Genomic DNA, 10,486 nt, shown 5'->3' on the forward strand with positions numbered 1-10,486 from the left:
CAAACAATATACTGTTGTGATTCATAAGGTTTTCAGATGGGTGGTTGTGAGAAAACTGTAGCACAGAGAAGTAAAATAATTCTCACAAGGTTATCAGCTATTAGGCAGCAGAGCCTGTGTTTGCCCTTGGGTTCCCTGGCTCTAGAGGTAATGCTGTTAACAGTGTGCTATATCCCAATGCTAGACCTTGGGGCACAGCATCACCAGAAGGAGCTAGCTTCTCATTGGTGACTTTTGGTTGTTTTCCCAGTTCACATCATAGCCGTTAAGGGATTTTTCATGATGTGGTAGTCAAGCCCTAAGTCTCAGCACAATCTAATCCCCAGCATTGATATAATCAGCTTTTATCCAGATTAGAAAGACAGCATCATCCTTGGAGAAAAACCAATCTTGTTTTGAATCCTAGCTCAGTTATTTCTGAGCTGTTTGACCTTGGAGCGGTGGCTTATCCTGAGTTCTCATAGGTAAAATTTGTATAACCACGTATTAAAGGCAAGGAGGGATTCCAATTCTCAGGTATCCTTGTGAAACTTTTTGTGAAAAATAAGCCTATTAAGTATTGTCATGCGCAGTTGGACTTCGTGGTATAACTTGAGGGATGTCAGGAACTCCTCCAACACCCCTAAAAAAAAAATCCGCCTATGATTGATGCCTTCTGTGAAATTCAGATGGGAGCTAGTCCTCTGAGGCAGGATATTGCCCATGTTAAAATGCATAGACTTCTGGGGTAGCTACAGCATGCACTCATTAGTTACTTACACCATAATGGAAATCAGTTGATAAGTATCTTTGATGTGGTATTACCCCAAGTCAGAATATGAGATAATAATAGGTAATAGTCCTATCTATCTTGAAGGGTTATCGTGAGGAAATCATGAAATAACACATGTGAAAACAATTCAACGAAAGGTGCTTTCTAAGATCAATTCCAGCAACACATCATGGCACCTCCTATATGTCACAGACTTGGAAAGAGTTGTTACTGAGCCAGAGATATATTCTTTTTGCTTGCCATTTAGGTATTAATGTAAGGAAAATTAAAATTTAGGATGAGAACCCATGTACACAACTCCATCATTGGAAGTGCCCCAATGTTTTATAATTACGAAGTTCAGTGTCTTTTCCATATGACCCACTAGCCTTTTTACTTCTTGGGAGCACGTCCTATGTAATGTTTATATTTGTATTCCCAGTATCTAACAAGATGCTTCGCACATTATAGATGCTCAGTAAGTGTTCATTGAATGAGTAAATGTATGAAAAAATGACCAAGAAAATTGAATTTCTCGCTAGAGATTTAGCCATCATCTTTATACCCCTTGTAGGCTCTGATGCTCTCCTAGTTTGCAGGTGGCTGTGCAGCCCTCCCCCACACCTGGCTCTAAAGCTGCATCTGTCTCAGCTGGGGGCTGCCCTCCTTCCTCCCCTCTGACACAGAGGCCCTTGGGCAGAATTCCTGTGCTTCTTCCTGGCGTCAGAGCTCAGACACTGGAGAAATCACTTATCCACTGCTTCATTAGCTGTGGCTGCTATCTGGGATCCTGCACAGAGCATTGCCTATCGGTTATTGATCCCTTGTTTCAGGGCCAAGCAGAATGATTTCACTTTCAACTGACTAATTGTGTAGGCAAAGGGCTTTAAAAAAAAACAGAAAGGAAAAAACCCATTAAATTCTCTAAGACAAAGCCTAGGTCATCTTGCTAAGTACTACACCCATACAGATGTGCCATTAAAACAGATGTTCACGCAGACAAGCCTAAACTGTTAACAAGATTGCCATCGCCCTGAAGATACCTTGTTTGGCAAATGACTTGCTAGGTTTGTGGGGGTCTTTTTGTTTTGTTTGTCTTGTTGTTTCTGAGGTGGAGGGTACAGGGAGCCGGGATTCACAGAAGGCGAAAGTTACCGTTTCTTCCCTCCACTCCATTGTGGCTACTGTCACAGAGGTGGAGAACACAGGCACCCATAGTGTCCTAGACACGTAGAAGATTTAAAGATCATCCAGTGGCACAATTTTAGACTCATACAGCATAAGGATAAAAAGATTATTTAGGCCAGAGCTTTCTCAGACTATCTTCCCTAGGGCCTTAGATTTCTGAGAAGCTGCTTGAAAGGTTTTTGGGGGGTGAGGAGGAACAGAGCTAGTAGGATCCTGGTCTTCACTCATCTCTTACCTATCCTTACCACCATGATTTATCTGTTATATATGAGTTACAAGATTTCATTCAAAAAGATTTTCACCGCTTGTTGTTGTTGTTGTTAGGTGCCATCGAGTCAGTCTGACTCATAGCAACCCTATGCACAACAGAACGAAACACTGCCCGGTCATCAGCCATCCTCACAATCGTTGCTATGCTTGAGCTCATTGTTGCAGCCACTGTGTCATTCCACCTCATTGAGGGTCTTCCTCTTTTCTGCTGACCCTGCACTCTGCCAAGCATGATGTCCTTCTCCAGGGACTGATCCCTCCTGACAACATGTCCAAAGTATGTACGACACAGTCTCGCCATCCTTGCTTCCAAGGAGCATTCGGGTTGTACTTCTTCCAAGACAGATCTGTTCGTTCTTTTGGCAGTTCATGGTATATTCAATATTCTTCACCAACACCACAATTCAATGGCATCAATTCTTCTTCGGTCTTCCTTATTCATTGTCCAGCTTTCAAATGCATATGACGCGATTGAAAATATCATGGCTTGGGTCAGGCACACCTTAGTCTTCAAAGTGACTTCTTTGCTCTTCAACACTTTAAAGAGGTCCTTTGCAGCAGATTTACCCAATGCAATGCGTCTTTTGATTTCTTGACTGCTGCTTCCATGGCTGTTGATTGTGGATCCAAGTAAAATGAAACCCTTGACAACTTCAATCTTTTCTCCATTTATCATGATGTTGCTCATTGGTCCAGTTGTGAGGATTTTTGTTTCCTTTATAGTAAGGTGCAATCCATACTGAAGGCTGTGGTCTTTGATCTTCATTAGTAGGTGCTTCAAGTCCTCTTCACTTTCAGCAAGCAAGGTAGCGTCATCTGCATAATGCAGGTTGTTAATGAGTCTTCCTCCAATCCTGCTGCCTTGTTCTTCTTCATATAGTCCAGCTTCTCATATTATTTGCTCAGCATACAGATTAAATAGGTATGGTGAAAGAATACAACCCTGACGCACACCTTTCCTGACTTTCAACCAATCAGTATCCCCTTGTTCTGTCCGAACAACTGCCTCTTGATCTATGTAAAGGTTCCGCATGAGCACAATTGAGTGTTCTGGAATTCCCATTCTTCGCAGTGTTATCCATAATTCGTTATGATCCACACAGTCAAATGCCTTTGCATAGTCAATAAAACACAGGTAAACATCCTTTGGGTATTCTCTGCTTTCAGCCAGGATCCATCTGACATCAGCAATAATATCCCTGGTTCCAGGTCCTCTTCTGAAACCGGCCTGAATTTCTGGCAGTTACCCATTGATATACTGCTACAGCCGTTTTTGAATGATCTTCAGGAAAATTTTGCTTGCGTGTGACCTATTGTTCTATAATTTCCACATTTGGTTGGGTCACCTTTCTTGGGAATAGGCATAAACATAGATCTCTTCCAGTCAGTTGGCCAGGAAGCTGTCTTCCATATTTCTTGGCATAGATGAGTAACCACCTTCAGCGCTGCATCTGTTTGTTGAAACATCTCAATTGATATCCCATCAATTCCTGGAGCCTTGTTTTTCACCAATGCCTTCAGAGCAGCTTGGACTTCTTCCTTCAGTACCATTGGTTCCTGATCATATGCCACCTTCTGAAATGGTTGAACATCGACTAATTTTTTTTTGCTTTAATGACTGTGTATTCCTTCCATTTTCTTTTGATGCTTCTTGCATCATTTAATATTTTCCCCATAGAATCCTTCACTATTGCAACTTGAGGCTTGAATTTTTTCTTCAGTTCTTTCAGCTTGAGAAACGCCGAACGTGTTCTTCCCTTTTGGTTTTCCATCTCTACATCTTTGCACATGTCATTATACTTTACTTTGTCTTCTCGAACCGTCTTTTGAAATCTTCAGTTCTTTTACTTCCTCAATTCTTCCTTTCGCTTTAGCGCCTGACATTCAAGAGCAAGTTTCAGAGTCTCCTCTGATATCCATCTTGGTCTTTTTTTTCTTTCCTGACTTTTCAGTGACCTCTTGCTTTCTTCCTGGGTGATGTTCTTGATGTCATTCCACAACTCATCTGGTCTTTGGTCACTAGTGTTCAATGCATCAAATCTATTCTTCAGATGGTCTCTAAATTCAGGCGGGATATACTCAAGGTCATATTTTGGCTCTCGTGGACTTGCTCTGATTTTCTTTAGTTTCAGCTCAAACATGCATATGAGCAATTGATGGTCTGTCTGTTCCATAGTCGTCCCCTGGCCTTGTTCTGACTGACGATATCCATCGTCTCTTTCCACAGATTCAGTCAATTTGATTTCTGTGTGTTCCATCTGGCGAGTCCATGTGTATAGTCACCTTTTACGTTGGTGAAAGAAGGTATTTGCAATGAAGAAGTCGTTGGTCTTGCAAAATTCTTATCATTTGATCTCCGGCACTGTTTCTATCACCAAGGCCATATTTTGCAACTACTGATCCTTCTTCTTCGTTTCCAACTTTCACATTCCAATCTCCAGTAATTATCAATGCATCTCGACTGCATGTTTGATCAATTTCAGACTGCAGCAGCTGATAAAAATCTTGTTTCTTCATCTTTGGCCCTAGCGGTTGGTACATAAATTTGAAAAATATTCGTATTAACTGGTCTTCCTCGTAGGCGTATGGATATTATCCTATCACTGACAGCATTGTACTTCAGGATAGATCTTGAAATGTTCTTTTTGATGATGAATGCAACACCATTCCTCTTCTAGTTGTCATTCCCAGCATAGTAGACTATATGATTGATTCAAAATGGCCAGTACCAGTCCATTTCAGCTCACCAATGCCTAGGATATGAATGTTTATGCGTTCCATATCATTTTTGATGATTTCCAAGTTTCTTAGGTTCATACTTCATACATTCCAGGTTCCGATTATTAACTGATGTTTGCAGTTGTTTCTTCTCATTTTGAGTTGTACACATCAGCAAATGAAGGTCCCGAAAGCTTTACTCCATCCACGTCATTAATGTTGACTCTACTTTGAGGAGGCAGCTTTTCCCCAGTCATCTTTTGAGTGCCTTCCAATCTGGGGGGCTCATCTTCCAGCACTATATCAGACAATGTTCCACTGCTATTCATAAGGTTTTCACTGGCTAATGCTTTTCAGAAGTAGACTGCCGGGTCCTTCTTCCTAGAGTGTCTGAGTCTGGAAGCTCAGCTGAAATCTGCCCTCTATGGGTAACCCTGCTGGTATCTGAATACCAGTGGCATAGCTTCCAGCATCACAGCAACACGCAAGCCCCCACAGTAAGACAAACTGACAGACACGTGGGGGTTCCACTGCTTAACAATAGTTTAAGCAGTGATCTTAGGCAGTTTAGCATAGTGGTTATAATTATAGGCTCTATAGTCATATTTTTTGTTGTTGTTAGTTTCCGTGGAGTCAATTCCAACTCACGGTGACCCCAAGTGTCCAGAATAGAACTGCTCCATAGGGTTTTAAAGGCTGTGACCTTTCAGAAGCAGATCACTGGCTCTGTCTTCCAAGGAATCTCTGGATGGGTTCAAACTGCCAAACTTTTGGCTAATAGTTGAGTGCTTACCCATTTGCACCACCACTTGGCTTGATTTAAATCCCACCTTCATTACTGGATGTAAAACAGTGGCATCAGATCTCACCTAACTTCAGGAGGAGAGATGAAAATCAAGATCAGCATCAGCCCAAAGCTGATCCCCATGTGGTGGAGGTCAGGCATACCTCCACTCTTCCACCTTTTTACCGGTTCTCACACCAGCCGGCCCTCCATGGCACTCTCCATTCTCTGCTGGGTTCAATAATTCATTGCAATGGTCACACAGAACTCGCAGACTGTGACGGTTAAGATTGTGTGTCACCTTGGCTGGGCCATGATTCCCAGTGTTTCGGCAGTTGTGTAATGTTGTGATCACTTCCCTGTTGAACTCTGATATGTGATCACCCCCGTGACGGAATCTGCTGAGTGGTACCAGTGGGGGTGGGGCCTGTGGTGGCTTACTGCCACTCCCTCAACCTTCATCTCTCCACCTTCCACTGCCTACTTCCTTCCTACTCTCGTTGCCAAGGTTTTTTGGCTTGTTCTGTATCCTGCAGCTGTCTCTTGTTCATCTGTCCTCCTGTTCTTGGGGCTAGAGGTAGCAGCTTACCTGCTGATCTTGGGATTTGTCTGTCTGCACAGCCTGTGAGCAAGAGTCCTGTTCCCTGACCTGCCAATCTTGGATTCACAGGTTCCTGCAGTTACATGAATCAGGAGAAACCTCTATCCCAGTCTACAGACTTGGGATGTTCCAGCCTCTACAATCAAGTGAGCTGTTCCCTTGATATAAATCTCTCTCTCTCTCTCTCTATATATATATATTTATATGCTTTGCTGCTTCTCTAGAGAACCCAGCCTAAGACACAGATCATGCTCAGGGTTATAGGGCTTATTAGGGAAGTAACAGGTTACAATTCAGGATCAGGATCAACTTGGAAGTAACAGGAACAACTCAGGATACAGTTCTTCAATCAGGACTGTTTCTTCTTGGCCTCTGCCACCAGGTCTTGCTTGGGCCTGCAGCCACCAGGCCTTGGATCGGTCTTGCTGCCACCAATACATGCCTGGAGGCACCCTACTCCACCAGCAGACCTTCTGCCTGACAGTGCTCGGATCTCTTACTCCGTGAGTCCGTGAGCCCACTGCAACCGTACAGGTCTCCTGGTTCTCACCATCTTGTGCTGGCTCCAGTGTTACAGCTCTCTATGTCTCCTGGGCCTTGGAGGTTCTCAGCACAGGGACCCTGGGTCCAAAAATATGCTCTGCTCCTGGCTCTTTTGAGAGCCAGGAGCCAGGTTGAGTCCCCTCTCAAACTGTGGGACTGAGTTTTTTTAAGCCTAATGGGATGGCAAAACTGACCAATCCCCTTGGTGGATCACTGGCATCTTATTTGTAGAGTCCCATTCAATTATTTTGTGGAACTTACAAAATCATGACCAGAAAGGTCATATAAAATGAAAACCTCATTGCCCTGCACTGGCTGTGTGGCTGATTTTTCTCTAAAGCCAAACTTTCCACCTATGCCCTATATTAGATCCTGCCTCACCTGCTGTCATTATTTCCTTTCTTTTCTGCATCATTAATTTTTCATTCTCAACTGAATCATGCTATCAGCAGGTAAATATTTAAAAAAAGAAAAGAAAAAGAAATTCTCCTTTGATCACGTATCTACCTCCTGTTACTACCTCTCTTCCCTGCTCCCCCTTACAACCAAACACTTCAAAAGAATTGCCCATACCTGTTGTCTCCACTTTCTTAGTCCCATTATACATTGAATCCACTCCATAGAAACCGTACTTGTCAAGGTTACCAGTGACTACCATATTTCAATTCCACTGGTCAATTCTCAGTCTTTATTTATTTTATTACAAGAAGCAATTGACACAGTTCAGCATAAACTTATGAAAAATTTTCTTCAATTGGCTTCTACGATAGATTTTCCTTTCTTCATCTTACCTTTAGGCTACTCTCTTGAGTCTCCATCGCTAGGTCTTCCCCTCTTCCTGAGTTCTAATTGTTAGAATGGTCCAGGGCTCAATCCTTAGGCGCCTTTTCTTTTCTAGCCACAATCACCCAAAGTAGATTTAATTGTCCCAGTCCCATTGATTTAAATCTTCCATAGACTAAATCTAGGAAGAAAGACCGGGCAATCTGCTTCAGAAAATTAATCAGTGAAAGCCCTATGGATCACAACAGTCCAATGTGCAATGAATCATGTAGTGGCACAGGAACAAGCAGTGTTTTGTTACATTGAACTTAGCCTCACTAGGAGCTGGGGGCTGACTTGAAAGCAGCTAATAACAACAACATAAGCTAATTCTCCTTAAATTTATATCTCCAGTCCCACATTTTCATCTCATCAACAAACTTATATATATATATACAGGCATACCTTGTTTTATTGCGCTTCACTTTGCTGTCCTTTGCAGATACTGCATTTTTTATAAATTGAAGGTTTGTGGCAACCCCGCATTGAGCAATCTATCAGTGCCATTTTCCCAACAGCATGTGCTCACTTTGTATCTCTGTGTCACATTTTGGTAATTCCTACAATGTGTCAAACTTTTTCATTACTATTATAGCTGTTATGGTGGTCTGTGATCAATGATCATTGATGTTACTATTATAATCATTTTGGGGTGCCATGAACCGCACCCACATAAGACGGTGATCTTAATTGATAATTGACCAGCAGTTCCCCATCTCTCTCCCTCTCTTCTGGCCTCCCTCTTCCCTGAGACATGACAATATTGAAATTAGGCCAGTTAATAACCCTACCATGGCCTCTAAGTGTTCAAGTGAAAGGAAGAGTCACAGGTCTCTCACTTTCTATCAAAAGCTAGAAATGATTAAGCTTATTAAGGAAGGTGTGCAGAAAGCCGAGATAGGTTGAGAGGTAGGCCTCTTCCACCAGTTAGCCAAGTTGTGAAGACAAAGGAAAATTTCCTGAAGGAAATTAAAATTGTTACTGTAGCAAACACATGAATGATCTAAGAAAGTGAAACAGCCTTACTACTGACATGCAGAAAGTTTTAGTGATCTGGATAGAAGATCAAACCAGCCACAACATTCCCTGGAGCCAAAGCCTAATCCAGGGCAAGTTCCTAACTCTCTTCAATTTTATAAAGGCTGAGAGAGGTTAGTAAGCTGCAGAAGAAAAGCTTGAAGCTAGCAGAGGTTGGTTCGTGAGGTTTAAGAAATAAAGCAGTCTCCGTAACATAAAAGTGCAAGATGAAGCAACGAGTGCTGATACAGAACCTGCAGCGAGTTACCCAGAAGATCTAGCTAAGGTAATTAGTGAAGGGGGCTACACTGAACAACAGATTTTCAGTGTAGACAAAATAGCTTTATACTGGAAGATGTCATCTAGGACTTTCGTAGCTAGAGAGGAGAAGTCAATGCCTGGCTTCAAAACTTCAAAGGACATGCCGACTCTTTTGTTAGAGGCTAATGCAGCTGGTGACTTTAAGTTGAAGCCAGTGCTCATTTACCATTCTGAACACCCTAGGGCCCTTAAGAATTATGCTAAATCTACTCTGCCTACGCTCTATAAATGGAAGAACAAAGCCTGGATGACAGCACATCTGTTTACAACATGGTTTACTGAATATTTTAAGCCCACTGTTGAGACCTACTGCTCAGAAAAAAAGATTTCTCTCAAAATATCACTGCTTATTGGCAGTGCACCTGGTCACCCAAGAGTTCTGATGGAGAGGCACAAGGGGATTAATGTTGTTTACATGCCTGCTAACATAACATCCATTCTGCAGCCCATAGATCAAGGAGTAATTTCAACTTTCAAGTCTTATTTAAGAAATAGATTTCGTAAGGCTATCGTTGCTGTAGGTAGCAATTCCTCTGATGGATCTGGGCAAAGTAAATTGAAAACCTTCTGAAAAGCATTCGCCATTATAGGTGGTGAATTTGTGATTAAGAACATTTGTGATTCATGGGAGGGGTCAAAATATCAATGTTAAGAGGAGTTTGGAAGAAGTTGATTCCAACCCCCGTAGATGACTTTGAGGGGTTCAAGATTTCCGTGGAGGAAGTAACTGCAGGCGCGGCAGAAATAGCAAGGAAACTAGAATTATAAGTAGAGCCTGAAGATGTGACTGAATTGCTGCAATCTTATGATAAAACTTTAACAGATGAGGAGCTGCTTCTTAAGGATGAGCAAGGAAAGTGGTTTCTTAAGATGGAGTCTACTCCCGGTGAAGATGCCGTAAACATTGTTGAAATGACAACAAAGGATTTAGAATATTATATAAACTTAGTTGATACAGCAGCAGCAGGGTTTGAGAGGACTGCCTCCAATTTTAAAAGAAGTTTTACTGTGGATAAAATGCTATCAAACAGCATTGCATACTACAGAGAAATCTTTCATAAACGGAAGAGTCAACTGATGGGGCAAACTTCATTGCTATCTTATTTTAAGAAATTTCCACAGCCACCCCAACCTTCAACAACAACCAACCTGGTCAGTAAGCAACCATCAACACTGAGGCAAGACCCTCCACCAGCAAAAAGATTATGACTTGCTGAAGGCTCAGGTGATAATTAGCTTTTTTAGCAATAACGTATTTTTTAATTAAGGTATGTACATTGTTTTTTTAGACACAATGATATTACACACTTAATTTACTACAGTATAGTGTAAATATAATTTTTCTATGCACTAGGAAACAAAAAAACTTGTGTGACTAGTTTTATTGTGATATTCTCTTTATTGCAGTGGCCTGGAACCAAACCTGCAATATCTCTGGGGAATGCTTGTTCCTGCCAACCTGCCATCTCTA

At 41.9% G+C, this 10,486-nt stretch overlaps 1 pseudogene; it reads left to right on the forward strand.

Moving 5' to 3' along the window:
* Nucleotides 1-8,469: 8,469 nt before the first annotated feature.
* On the forward strand, nt 8,470-10,251 carry LOC135230566 (tigger transposable element-derived protein 1-like; annotated as a pseudogene).
* Nucleotides 10,252-10,486: the final 235 nt, after the last annotated feature.

Source organism: Loxodonta africana, chromosome 3 (genome assembly GCF_030014295.1).
Source record: "Loxodonta africana isolate mLoxAfr1 chromosome 3, mLoxAfr1.hap2, whole genome shotgun sequence".
Taxonomy (NCBI): domain Eukaryota; kingdom Metazoa; phylum Chordata; class Mammalia; order Proboscidea; family Elephantidae; genus Loxodonta; species Loxodonta africana.